Source organism: Haemaphysalis longicornis, unplaced genomic scaffold (genome assembly GCF_048455015.1).
Source record: "Haemaphysalis longicornis isolate Haplotype H1 unplaced genomic scaffold, Haemaphysalis longicornis Haplotype H1 scaffold_3, whole genome shotgun sequence".
NCBI lineage: Eukaryota > Metazoa > Arthropoda > Arachnida > Ixodida > Ixodidae > Haemaphysalis > Haemaphysalis longicornis.
The window spans coordinates 42,611,857-42,627,104 of record NW_027526335.1 but is presented as its reverse complement, the minus strand read 5'-3'; positions in this window follow the sequence as shown (position 1 = coordinate 42,627,104).

The window sequence follows — 15,248 nt, the reverse complement described above, 5'->3', positions numbered from 1 at the left end:
GTAACACGAGCGCTCCTATATACACACCCGAGATTACGTTGTTTCAAGTCGTTTCAGTCATGTGAAGGGTAGCTCTTGGGCCTATCAAGATCTCGAGGATCCTCCTCAACGGGACAAGAAGGTTGCTTATTTTTTTAGGGGCGGAGTACCTTAGGACTGCACAATGTCCGCCCGCGTCCGTGCGCATAGCATTTACAATCGCAAAAAATTACACAGGCACGGCAGGATTCGAGCCTGTGTCTGGTAGACCAGACAGGGTTAGTGTCAGCCGTCTTACCTATTGGGCTACGACCGTGAGTTAGTACCCGAGAGTCAAACGGCTTACTCTCTCGCCTGTAACGGTGCGGAGTACCTTAGGACCTCCCAGTGTCCGTCCGCGTCCATCCGTGCGCACACCACCATCAAGCGAAAATCAAGCGAAATTCGATTTGAGCCGTGAGTTGCAGTTTCGTTTAGAGAATAATTAAGGTGCAACTCATGGCTCAAATCGATCGAATGACGGTCGGGGCGCAAATCGGATGTCACTCGGGGCGCAACTTGGATGTCATTTCTAGTCCCCGTACTCCGCACCCTCGCCATCATCCACGGAGTGGAGATGCTGCCATTTTTAAGTTGTTGGCATTCGTCGTTCGCGAGAACAATGCAGCGCGTGTAGGTCGTAGGCGATCCTCATTCCCTTCCTCGCATAGAAGCGGGGCGGGAGGATCCACCGCCATGTGGTATGAAGCAGTGTTGCGGAGTTGCCACTCCGGAATTGGAATGATTCCGGATTCATTCCACCTTTTGGAGATGCCGGAATGGAATGGGAATGGAATGGCCACAACGCTTGGAGGAATGGGATGGGAATGGAATTAAGGGCCTTTTGCCCGGAATGGAATGGGAATGGAATGGGGATTTTTTAGACGACGGTGTCACCATTGCTGGCGCCTTAATTAGTATGTGGCGATGACTGCGTCGGTATATCTCAAAGGTGACGAAAACGGGAACGCATACCCGCTATCTCGAGTGACTGAATCGGCGCAACCTGCCGCAGCGTGTGTCAAAGTGAACTTCGACCTGCGCAAGCACGTCTGTGCGGTGGTGCTGTTAGGTCGGCTCTTCAAGCTTCGGCAGGCTGCGGGTACGGAGCGAGGGAGGAAATAATGAAATATGCAATATTGAGGCATAGCTTCTCTGTACAACTGTCCGTGGCGCCGATGGTAGACCAGCGTCTCTCACACTGGCAAGCGCCGTGTAGCCAGGCCACCAAGTGGGGAATAGCGTGGAGAAGCACAGGGGATACGAACGGCGCGCATCCGAAGCCGCGGTGTTTCTCACCGCAAAATGATGCTGCGAAGTCTTGGAGCTAACAATATAAAACGTTCGCTTATGAACCATAAAACAACGAGTAGATAATTCAGAGACTTATCTACTAATGCGTAGCATTCTTACGCCGCCTGTCGTGAGTGTGGGTTTTTTTTTCAGCCACATTTTTTTAAAATGTTGTCCCACCAATTATGTTAATTTACGTTATTATAACGAATACATTTGGTACTTTTCCGAAACCTGCATTATTTTGTAAATGCAGGGCGTTGCATGGTTCATCATTTTCCCTAATTATTTTATATTTGTCCTCATTTTTTTTTCAAAATTTCGTTCAAACAATTATGTCTATTTACGCTATTACAACGATTGCAGGTGGAACTTTCGCGAATGATGCATTATTGTGGAAACAGCATGCGGTATACGATTTGACATTGTCCGTATTTTTTCAATATATTTCTTATTTTTTAGTTTTTCAAAATTTCGTCCTGCCAATCATCTCCATTTAGGTTATTACAACGAATACATTTGAAACTTTTACGGAATGTGCATTTTTGTGGAAATGAGGGCGTTACACGTTTCGCCATTTTCCGTAATTTTTTAAATATTTCTCTTATCTTTTTTTTAGTTTTTCGAATTTTTGTGCGACCAGTTATATCCATTTACGCCATTACAGCGATCACAGGTGGAACTTTCGCGATATCTGCACTTTTGTGGAAATGCAGGGCGTTACACGGCTCTGGTGTAGGAGTACTCGGCAAAGAACGCTACGCATTAAAACTGTTAAAGGTGTTCTGTGCCGCTGCTCTCCCGCCTCTCGCATTGGTACAGTAGTATTAGTGTATAGGGCTCGATGCTGTATATTCACTTGAAATTATTCAAGTAAGCATTTAGAATACGTGTACATGTGAGCAACCTCCGCTCGACATGTCTCTTAGTCATCCACAGCATACTAATGGCGTTGATACGACGGTACGCAAAGCAGATAGCAAGATAGCATGCGACGGACTGCGCAATGAAACGGAAAAAGCCTACATCAACGTAAGAGAGTAATACCTGTTTCATCTGGCATCGCTCAATAACAAACCGTTAAAACCTACTAACATGCAAATACTATAATATATACTCAATCCGTTACTAATTATGCAAAAAGGGGCAGTGCGACACTGAACCTTTCTAAAGCGAATGCTTTCTTAGTAGGACCGAGCACATTCTCTCAAAAATTTATTACATTACCCTTTATACCGGTTGCTCGAACGAAAAGCTCTGATGAGGTCTCTACACACGGCGCGTGTGTAAAACAGGAGACCGCAAATGAAGTCTCACTTTTTTTTCCGTCTCTCTGAAACTGGACTTCCATTGCGTCAAAACGCTTACTTCAAAATCGCAAAAAACGAACGGGTCTAAATGAGACAACACACGCTTCGATCATGAAAAAGGAGTACAATATTGAACCTTTACCTTTATCTCATAAACCACGTAACTTTGTACGTATATTTAGATCGTTCGTAGTTGCGTTTACTTGCGAAAAATTGTCTAATGGGTTCGTTCTTCGCTTGCGATTTGGGTGCTTGAAGGTTTGACGATCGGTTAGAAGCACTTTCAGCGAAAGCTGGACGCACTTTTAGCTTTCGCGCTTCTTTCTACTTTCGATAGGACGGGACGGTAATTTTTTGCGTTGGGTAGTTGTTTTGCACGATATATGTAAACAACCTGTAACACCTGCCAACTTGGGTGACAAGTGGCACATTTTGCCTACCTTTGCAGTTTTAAACCCGTACGATAACGTAAGATACACGTTGCGTTTCTCGGCCACTCCATAAAGCACCTGAGGCAATTTTTACGATGCGGAATTAAAGGAATGGAATTGAGCTTCCCATCCATTCCAGGAGTGGGAATGGGCTAACATATGTCATTCCGAGGAATTGAAAAGAATGGAATCACGACAAATTCTCATTCCTCGGAATGGAATTGGAATGGAATGGCGATGCCCATTCCGCAACACTGGTATGAAGAGCGGGGTGGTAATCGGAGTCCTCAGTCAGCCCATAGCATAGAAAAATGGGATAGGGGTGCAAAGAAACAAAAATCACGCGGTTACTGTTGCAGTCTTAAGGGACATTATTTTCACCCTATGTATACCCTTCGTGATAATTTTTTACGCCAATCCTAAGCCTACTGGTTCACGAATAATTCAAAGAGTAAGCTTCACTTTTAAATGTGACAAAAGTATTTTCTGACAGTAAGAGAGAACGGCGTTTTTTCTAGCTTTCCCATATAAAACATTTTATCTTCGGCCTGGACGTAAGCTTGAACACTGAATTTTTTGTGGCCTGCGCACTATCAGCTTGGCCTAGAAAATTTTTACAAAGACTGTACCTTCCCCTGTATTTTAAAACCGCTCACAGTTTTGTGACACGCTGAGCTGAATCGAGTCGTAATCGATGTTTTGCGATCATAGTGAAGCTGCTTGGGATGCTGCACGTGGCATCAAAGAGATCCGCAAAAAGAAAAAAAAAACGCAAACATCCTTTAACGTTTTTTTTTTTTTTTTTGTTACACGAACCGATACGCCACCTCTCAAACTATAAAATTGTGGAGGTGTACGTATCCTGGCATTTGTACGTACGACAAACGTTTTTATTTTGCTCGAGTTAGGTACACATCAATTTATGTGAGAAAGAACAATGGCAAGACACCATCTAGAAGAATCTCAGTTTCAGTAACCTTGGAAAATCGACTGTTTCTGCCGAACGCCTACTGAGTGGGAGCGTTCTATTTCGGCCTTTGGTACCACCTTTACCACAAAAGTGTAATGTGCCACGTTGTATCAGACTGGGCAGAGGTGAAGATTGTTTAAATAGAGGCGAGTTTTAATAAACCTGGTCCTGTTTAAGAGCGCATGACGATTCTGACGGCACCAAGAACCCCAATACGAGTGACTACTGACGAAGAGGCAGGCAAATTCGAACTACTGCACTTGTACTGTATACGCATGCAGGAGAAGTGTTAAGGAGAAACGTATTGTGAACGGACTAACCAAAGCATATAGCGCCGACCGTTGCAACGTAGTAACGCTTTGAATGCTCTAATTGAAGGAATGTTTTTCTTTGTAATGAGCACCCCCCCCCCCCCCCCTCTGTTCCCCACCCTGCCAAATTTGTGTCCCCGTCCTGCAGAACGGACTTAAGGAACATTTTGAATAAAAATTGGCTGACGATTACAATTCTCCCTAATGCGAAACTTGAGCGCAGCGCGAACTGCAGTCTTCGTGGCGACGGCGCATAGCTGCTGCTTCGGCGGTGCGCACCTCTGCATTCTGGCGTCGGCGCCGCTGTTTCTCGGCTCCGGCAGCACTTCGTTCGCCCCAAAAAGTGATCCCGCCATCGGCGAACGCGCGACTGCGGCTCCTACTCTCGCGCTATCTCGTAGCGTGTCGCCGTCGCGGGGCACGTCTTGCGCGGCACTCTCGGAATACCGGCCTCCCTCACACACTTCTTCATACTTTCCTCCGTCGCTTTCCTCCTCACTCTACCTTCGATGTCCCCCTCGTTCTCGTGGATACAACCAATGCCACCTACCCTCTCTAGGTGGTGTTGATACAATAAGGCCGACGGCCGGGGCGCCACGAAACCACAGGATGGGGCGCTCAAGGGCTGCGCTTTGAAAGATGTTGTGGACACATAAGCGCTTCTTAAGACGTGTCAATTCAAAAACATTTATGTCTGCTCAAACGCCGCTGAGTGCTCCTTTGAGTTTTGACCTGCGAGAAATGTTTACGAGTTTCGCTGCGAGATTTCTGCCTTGGACTACCACTTTTTGCTACTGCCGAGGACGCGGGCGCCTATGATGTTTCATACTGCATAGCGGAACGGTGCATGCGCCTACGCAGAGCGCTCTATAGAGTGCGTCGCAGCCAATGGCTGGTTCAGGAGCCGTTTTGCTACTACAGACGCCTTGGGTGTAAAATCGTCCCGCATGGGTGCAAAAGTGTGCTTTCATGCCGTCAGTTTATACTTCGCAATTTTATTAGGGTTCGAATGCAGACCATGACACGACTGTTATAACAGTGGAGCTGTTTAGGCCGACCATTGTCCGTCCGTCGCACCAAAAAACATCGAAGCCCCAAGAAAAAAAAAATGTCGCCAGGGAGGTCTAGGGAATCGAACCCGGGGTCTTTGCGACATGAAACCGGCAACGTAATCACCGCGCCGTGCACCCAAAGACCGACAGGAACAGGGTTAGCAGCGGCGACGAACAATATAATGTCCAGCTGATTGGAAAAGAAAAGAAAAACGCTTTCCGTGACCGAAATGGAACCTCTATCCCTCGAGTTATGAAAACAACGTCTATCTGATTGAGGTATCATAGCATTCCGGGCGCACAGCATTTCCTTTGGGTTTGTAGAGCGGGCGATGGCTTTGGACTTGGCTGCGGGTTCCAGCGCGTGCTATCGCGGTCCACTTTGGGAGAGATGTGAAAGCCTGCGGTCTAAACGATCCGGGCCTGCCAGTCATAGAGAACTTACAGCGGCAAGTCGGGAAATAAATGTAAGGTGCAACAGCCAAGTCTGCGACGAAGCGAGAGGAGCCGCCAGCTCTGCTGTTTTTCTAACCTTGCAACCCTTGTGCAAGCTGCGCCAATTCTTTTTAAATTTGACGCGGCACATTCACAAAACTTGATTGGGTCCAGATTGTGCTCGCCTGATGACTATTTAAGATCCCTTTTTAGTGCCCTTACTTAATCAATGGCCTTGTCGCCCTTTCTTATACAGCGAATTTCGGAAACAGGAGATAATCAAATATCGCCGACTCTACAAAAGCTGGCTTATAGCTCTAGACACGCGTCGCCAGCGTATTTGACGACAACATTTACCGTGTATTTCCCGGCGTACTACAGAAGCATACGTCTAAACCGGCAAGCTGGATTTGTATTTATAGAAATCATACAATATAAACTACTGTTAGCTTAACCCCACAGTGGTCCTGCCACTAGGTGATTTTGCTTCGCAAGGCGCAACTAAACCGTTAGCAGTACCCACAAACATGTCTCCTAAGGCCAGTTGCCAAAAAATAAATAAAATGCCCAAGCGTTCTGGTTTACATTCACGGTAATCTAAATCCAGTTCCAAACTACTCACCTCGACGCGACGAGCCGATGACCGCTGTAAAACCACAAAGGGTAAAGTATTTGATTGATTTACTGATTTATTTATTTATTTATTTATTTATTTATTTATTTATTTATTTATTGATTGATTGATTGATTGATTGATTGATTGATTGATTGATTGATTGATTGATTGATTGATTGATTGATTGATTGATTGATTGATTGATTGATTGATTGATTGATTGATTGATTGATTGATTGATTGATTGATTGATTGATTGCAGGGTATCATGCGTCGACGCAGCGCGATCGATCAGGCACGCCGTAATGGAAGGTACCGGATTAGTTTTGACCACTTGGGGATCTTTACGTGCGCCGAAACCTCGTACACACGGGCGTTTTTGTTTTTCGCCTCCATCAGAAAAGCGGCCGCCGCGGCCGGGAATCGAAACCACGTCCTTGTGCTCAGCCGCACAATGCCATAGCCACTGAGCCACATCGGCGTGTGGGTAAAGCATCTGTCAAAATTTTATAGGCCACGCCAAAGGTTTCTCGTCAAAGGATAAGGTTTACGTTTAACTGCAACCAAAATGTTTTATGACAGTAAGAAGGAAAGTTGTTTTATCTACCTTTCCGGCATGAAAAGTTTCAGCGTCGCCCAAGAGGTAAGCTTGTACTTATGAAATTTTTTGCTGCCTACCCACTTTCGGCATGGTCTAGAAAACTTCGACAAGGACTGTACGTACAAGCGTTACTATCCGATTACTTCGATGGCACTGTTGCCTCCCAGTCAAAGTGCCCTCCCGCAAGGTTGATAGCCAAAGAAGCCGCAGAAAAACGCACGTTTGCACAGACCTCCTACGCAACCACCCGTGGGCGCCTAATTGCGATCAGAGGCTCATTAGGCAGTAAAGGCGGGCGGTGGCCACCAAGAAGTGGTCTCTCAGGTGGCGGCGTGTCACGATTCCCCGGCACTCCGGGCCTGTGATGAGCACTCGGCGCTTGCTGTCCGCGCCGCACTCCAGATCGCAGCCCGGCACTGCGCGTGCCTGCGGGGCTGTTAAGACTGAGAGCGCGGGAAGAGAAAGAGCCCAACGTCTACCGCGTCGGCAGAGTGGCCGTCGGCTTCCGCTAAATGGCTCATAAAAGGAAGCCCCGGAGAAGAGCGCCGGGCGATGAACGAGGCAGTTGCCGCCGCGCGTACGAGGAGCGGCTCGCCGGGTGATGACAGACGGCGCTCAGGTGCCGTGCTTCTGGCGGGCTCCGCGCTGCTCCTCACGCCATTAAGCGTACTCCGCGAGGAGCACTTTCTAAACAGCGCCGCCGCAAACCGCCGACTGAAGCGGGCGAAACGTGACGCAACTTAGAGAGCCTCTTCGGATGACCGCGGGTGTGGTTTGCGAGCGGGCTGGAATTGATGATGCAGCAACAGCGCCGCTAGAAGGGTAAACGGAGGCGGGAGGACGTGCAGACAGGGTGGTATTGTTGTCTTCGGGCTATGATTACTGTGTAATGCACGATCTGTCAACTTATTCTTCAACAAAGGCAAGGCAGCTTTGCATAGGAGGGAAGGGGGGCTAAGATGGTTTGGGTACATTCAATGCGCATAGCGTAGGCTTTGTGTGGGCCGGCCAAGTTGGTGGCTAAGGCGTTGTGCTGCTGAGCACGAGGTCGCGGGTTCGATTCCCGGCCGCGGTGGCCAATTTTCTGATGGATGCGAAAAGCAAAAACGCCAGTGTGTACGAGATTTCGGCGCATGTTAAAGATCCTCAGGTGGTCAAAATTATTCCGGAGCCTTCCACTACGGCGCGCATCATCGTCTGCGTTGCGTCGGCGCGTTAAACCCTACAATCAACCAATCTTCCAGAGATTAAGCAGCGAGGCTGGATTTCGAGTTTTCATTAACCACTCACTAAAACATCCCGTCCTCGCGAAAAATGATGCGGAATATTTGGCATCTTCGAGCATCAGGAACACCAGTAGTACAGCCTTGTGCACTTTACTGAGCGGATCTGCAACTTGACGACACATACTGGGCTAGGAAAATGTTACTTAGCCAGCTTGCATCGATTACAGTTGAATGCGGCTTTCACAAAGTATTTCATATTTAAAATTCAGCAGGACCTATTGCCACTCTGTTCTACGCGTTATACACCCGAAGACATCGAGCAGGTTATATGCTCAAGGTTCAAGGTGCCTATTAAGACTGTTGCTGAATTCCAATGGTTGATCCTGAGCACTTTCAGAGTAACTTTTTTGCTCCGCATGAAGCAAGCGCGTTCCAATGGCAGATCGAGAGCAACCAACTCCTGTTCCAATCACAGATCGAGAGCGCCGACGCAGCTGTGAACGAGCTCCGTGGAGCAAGGAAAGTTGCTCCCCCGGGAGGCGGTCGGAACTCGCCGGGGTCCTTGCCTTCTCTTGTAAACGTCATCGCCGCCTGTTTCCGCCCTACTCCCCTTTTCGAATCGCCATGGCACCTTACCATAGCGTCCGCTCCATCAAATACGCGCAACAGCCGCAGTCACATTAGAAAAATAGGTGCTGCATGCCGTGTCGGTTCATTGCTTAATGAAAGCAAGTGCAACAGCTAAAACTCGGAATCAAGTGCGGAGGAGCCCAGCTCCAGCAGCGACTGGGTGGCCATGGCGTATAAATGCGCCATCGGCGTTTATGTTTTTTTTTTTTAAGTGCACATCATTTTAGGGGCTCGCCTTGTCATCGTAGCTCGCCGTAACGCTCGATGACAAGCGCCTTCTAGAATCAGGCGGCGCAGCGAGATAACGGACCCAAGTAGAGCCCGTCGTGCCGTCGTAGGGCGTCCCGCACAGGCTTCGAAGCCCAAGAGGTTTAAATAGTCATACCCGTTCGAAACTCATGAACCGCTGGTGCTTGTCAAACATCTCCCTGTCGTTTAGAGCAAAGAAAACTGCCGGTACATTTGAGGCAAAGTATAAGTAATTGACTGTCTGTGCCCGCGTTCGTTTAGTTAGGAATGCTGGTTGGGTTGGTTTTTACGATAGTAAACGAAAAAAAAGGGGTAGTGCAACGCCGGCACGTGCGGGAGGAAAAGCAAGCGCAAAAAGAACAGAACTCCCGCTGGCGCAGTTTCAGGCAGGGGGCGCGCGAGCACTGCGAAGACGGGAAATTTGAATTGCATTAAGTAGTAGCAGTGAGCGGAAAACGGCGCTACAGCACATTATGGCGAATCACTGCTCTGCACTTCCGACAGCTTTCACGTTGAGTTGAAGGGGTTTCATTTTCTTGTTCTTTTTTTCGCCTGGCTGCGAAAAGGCAGACGAAACTTTCTGCACAAGCGCCGTTGGACGCCGTCGGGGCCACCGTGGTTCCATTTATCGGCAAAAAGGCCAACGAAGGGGCTTTAATTGAGACCCGGCACGAGGAAAACGTTTGCAGGGAAGCAAACGTTTTTGGAAGGACGCGACGTAAAGGCTTCCGGGAAATTCCTGTTCCCGTCATGCTTCGGCATTGGCTCCTGCGGGGGCGCGTGCGTTCCAAAGGCAGTTTCGGAGCACCTGCTCCTCGAAGGAGCAGCGTGCTCTGCGGCGGAGCTCGCCGACCGCTCCCGAACTGCCATTGGAATTCAACATTTCCTTACTTTTCTGTGTGGGCCGCATGACTTGTAACTAGAATTAAGCACTGTTTTGGTGCTTGGTCGGGTCTAAAAGTGGCTGGACGGGCAACCGACCGCGGCGGGAAATCGACCTGCCGCGGTGACTTAGTGGCTAAGGCGTTGTGATGCTGAGCCCAAAAACGCGGGCTCGATTCCCGGCCGCGGCCGCCGCTTTTCTGATGGAGGCAAAAAGGGAAAACAACCATGTGTTCAAGATTTCGGCGCACGTTAAAGATCACAAGGTAGTCAAAATTAATCCGCAGCCCTCCACTACGGCACGCGTCATCGCCTGTGTAGCATCGGAGCGTTAAACCTCATAATAAATCAATCAATGTACGGGCAACCAAAGATATTTTGGTATACCTGCGGGGCACATAACGCGACGAAGTTCTGCAAGAAAAATTAGCGAGAGACTCTGGGCGTCTGGTTGTGAATATGGGATTTTGTAATCATTGCATAACGTTTTGACTTTTTCATTTCTTTACGCGTGGCGTGGCAGCCAGAGTGCAATGACAGAGCTTACATCTGCCGTTTATATAAAACAAATTATTTATCTCTCTTACGCAAGTAACGCTTTTTGTCCCCTCCGAAGACTTCAGAAGCCCCAACTCCTTATTCTTCCTCCTTTCGCCCCCACCTTGTTGCCTCCAACACCGCACCCCCTACGAGACCTGTGCCCGCCACTGAGAGGGAAAACTTCGCCTAGTATATACTGCGCTCGATAAACACTTCTCTCCCCATGGAAAACAGAGAGGTGGGGAAACCGTTATGATTTAGCTGCGTGCGCGGGGCTAACAGCAAAGCCCAGCTTCGCGCACAAAGGAGAATCTTCAATCACGGCCGCCGAGTTTCGCCTCCATCAATATGCCGCATCTCATATGCACGCAGCCCTGAAACCATAAAGGGTGTTTTTTTACGGCTAGAGCTGCGGGTATTTTTCGTAGCTCCTCATAAGCAGAGCTTTGTCAATGCAGCCGACCAAACAAAACATGGCAGTAAAATCAGCCTCACGAGAGACTCGAAATTGGTACAGCAGATTACCATCCTAACGCTAGATGCATGCACGCCTGAGTTTCGCAACGTAACGAACAATAAGGTTCTCTCGGGGAGCAAAAAAAAAAAGTTACAACACACCAGTGCAGATGTTGAATCGAGCTTTACAGCAACGAACAGCAGTTATCTAAACACGACCAAAGGATTACATTGTATGCACTCCAGGCGCTCGCCAGACTTGTCCGTGCTGTTAAGGACGGAGGACAATCACTGCTCGCGCCCACGTGGAACAAATTTTGTGAGAAGATGCACCTGCTTATTACGGCAGGTTGGGCAATCTTACGTGAACTGGTTTGGGAAGAATGCAGGTTGAGTACGGATGAAGACATGAAAAATAGGAGACGAAGATGGAGGGTACAGCATGATAACGGGCACTGAGGTGTTCATTAGTAACAAGAAGAGCACTTTGTTGGCGCAAACTGCGCTCGCTTCCACCGACGCGTTGCTGACGTGAGAATGTGCTAAAAATAGAAAAAGAAATTGGGGGGGTCAATGTTGTAATATTGAATACCAGGATTTTCCTTTTTTTCCTCTCACTTCGTCTACCTAATATTGCTACGTTACGTGCACAAAAGGTCTTGGACGCTGCGACTGCTCACAGACTCACAAGGGTAGATCGCTCTTCGAACTGACTGACTGACTGACTGACTGACTGACTGACTGACTGACTGACTGACTGACTGACTGACTGACTGACTGACTGACTGACTGACTGACTGACTGACTGACTGACTGAGTCACTCGCTCGCTCGCTCGCTCACTCACTCACTCACTCACTCACTCACTCACTCACTCACTCACTCACTCACTCACTCACTCACTCACTCGCTCACTCACTCACTCACTCACTCACTCACTCAATCACTCACTCACTCACCCACTCACTCCCGTCCTCACTCACTCACTTCTTCACTCACTCACTCCCTCAATCACCCAATCACTGAATCACTTAATCACTCACTCACTTCCTCGCTCGCTCGCTCCCTCAATCACTCACTCACTCGCTTACTAAATCACGCAATCACCCACCCACTCACTCACTCACTTACTAAATCACGCAATCACTCACCCACTCACTCACTTCTCCACTCACTCACTCCCTCAATCACCCAATCACTGAATCACTTAATCACTCACTCACTCACTCACTTACTTACTAAATCACGCAATCACTCACCCACTCACTCAATCACTCATTCACGTCCTCACTCACTCACCTCTTCACTCACTCACTCACTCACTCACTCACTCACTCACTCACTCACTGACTGAATCACCCAATCACTGAATCACTTAATCACTCACTCACTCACTCACTCACTCACTCACTCACTCACTCACTCACTCACTCACTCACTCACTCACTCACTCACTCACTCACTCACTCACTATTTCTTTGATCCAACTTACTTTAAAGCTAAAGTAAAACGTGCCTTCAAGCGATTACATTCCTGTCGCATAGGCACTGAATTTCACTTCATTTCGACTTAAAGTAACTCTCTACCCAAAATTCCTGTTTTGCAGATTTCTGAGGTTATAATCAAGCGTTCTTACTGTAACACATTGTATAAACACAGGTGGACAGACACAATATGTACACATCTGTTCCCTCCCCTCTTTCTACACTTCTTTCAGATTTCTCTTTGTTACAATTTATTCAAATTAATTTTGTATATAATTTATTGGAAACGTTTCAGTATCCCGTCTTTTATCTCTTGATTATCTTTTTTATTACGGTTTAGTCAGAAACTTATCATTTCGTTTTTAAAACCTTTGCTTCAATTTTTACTGAACCCTGGATTTCAGGATTGAAAACCACTTTTTGTAGTCTTATTTGCTTCCTCAGCGTGACCTTATATACCCCCTCGCTTCAAGTCCGTTTGCTCGCTGCGAAAAGTTACCCGCTTCGTCGTGCCCGATTTATCTTTATTTGCGTCCTCGTAATTGGGCCTCTCTTGTGGCAACTTTTCTCCTAGCATTGTCGCTCGCTCATTTTGCCCAGGCTTGAGTTGTCGGAGACGAGAGATTTTGTGAGCCAGTGTTTCCCTACTCATTAACTTGCTAACGAGCCGATCCCAGGTGTAAACAGACGGGAAAACGCGCAGACGAGCTCGGCTCCCTTCTTCGTCTCATTCGAGGCGGACGCGCGCGGACTGCGTAACCGTCTGTACGCGTTTTTCGAGAACTGAATTTTAAGCAAAACACTTTGCTATTGTAACTTTGTACTTCTTTAAAACACGATTGGGAACCCTACGGCCACTTTTATTTTTGTTTGATGGGCGGTCTGAGTAAAAGGGTCAAACGCAAACTTACTACTCGTGGAAACTGTTTTTGCGCTGCTGCTTACTCCCCATCCCAAGCCCGAGGCGCACCGTGATGAAGCTTCTATACATATAGGGCGTGAAATACACCCACGAAACGTTTTTGGGGAGAGAGAGAAAAAAATTAGCGTGACATTTCCCCCGGTAAGTCGTCGTGTGCATGAAATGTTAGAACGTACCTTCCGAGTGGGCGAGCGAAAAACCAAGCAAATAAAAGGAAGAACAGGCATTTGTTGGACGGGTCGGCACACACGTTCTGACATGCTTGCTCAATCCTCAGCGTGAACACCTGTCGTGTGGGTACACGGAGGCCGAGGCCTGGACGACACTACTTCTTAACACAGGAAACTCCTTATACTTACCTTGCAATCTCTAACCAATGTTTCGCATGGGCATTTGTCAAGCATGAGATTGTGAGAATAGTTCTGGAACAGTAGCAGACATAATCAACAGGAACATTGGTTTCGGGCTTGAATACGGGGGCTCTGAATATGAAGTTTGTTTTCGGGCTCTGAATACGAAATCATAATGGCATTGGGCCTTGGTGAATAAGTCATGAGCATTTGACAGAAGCTACCATCTGCACGAGCCAAGCCTTTGTTGACTCAACACCAAAAATTGCGAATGGTTGACTGGGTCGTGGGCTACTGACCGCAGCTGTCATGGTCACTGACCAATCACCTTGAGTGGTATGTGACTAATCCGGGGACCATTCGGAACTGCGTACTGACAACCTACGAATCTCTATTATGATAAATTTGTAGAACCAGCTTTACACACCCGCGACCTAGGAGTAAAAGATAGCCAGGAGAAGCCAGAATCCTGCGGCGTAGACGTAAAGTACTGGTCAAATCACTCGCCTGACCCCACATCTCCTGCATTCGACTCCCGTTCCTGACAGTGACTTTTTCTATTGTTGAAGGCAGGAGAAATTTTGGCCCATCCGCTGCTCACAACGCCGTGTATTTAGCTTCATGGGGCGCCCAATGCTTTGGTCTTAAAAACATAAGTTCGAGCACAAAATGTCCATATTTATTTCTAAATAACACATGGAAGTTAGGGCCTGTATCACTATCTCGTACTAAAACTGGAATTGCACAGTGTCTTGTGTGCTGCGCACTGCTTTCTCTATCCCCGAGAATTTGGCAGTACGTGTGATCAGACGAGCAGGAGTGTAGCAAAGAGGAGGGAAACAGAATGACGTCATCATTCCCCTATGCCTCCTGATAGGCTCTTTATCGTTTGGCACGCGCATTTATTCTACGATGGGAAAGAAGAAAAACTCATCTCTAAATGAATGCTGGAGTAGACAAACAAGCCGTATTTATGGCTCGACACTATCGATCATATCGGCATAGAGCACTTGTCGTTCCTGCTCCCCCAAGTGCGACCGAGTAAGCTTTTTTACGAGAGGCTGTAACGCGCCTTGATAATCGGCGTAATGGAACGTATATCTATTTGGCGTGAGACTCAGCCGCGACATCGACGATCATTAGTCTATCGACGAGCTTTTGTACCGCATATCATTAAAGTGGGAACAACAGTTCGATTGCGCGTGCGCGTGTGCGTGTGTGTGTCTCTTTCTGTCTCTTTGTCCCTGTGTTCATATGCGTGCACGACCGTGCTTGCAAGAGAGTTTTACGCCAATCTTCATAGCCAGAAGCTAGCATAAAAAAATACTTATAAATATGAATGATATTCAGATAACTGAGGCAGGGGTAAAATCATTGCTCGCTAATCTGAATGCACACTCTGCGTATGGCCCTGACGGCATATGAAATCAAGTTCTTAAACGCTGCGCAGCCCATATCGCTCCTTTTCTGGTG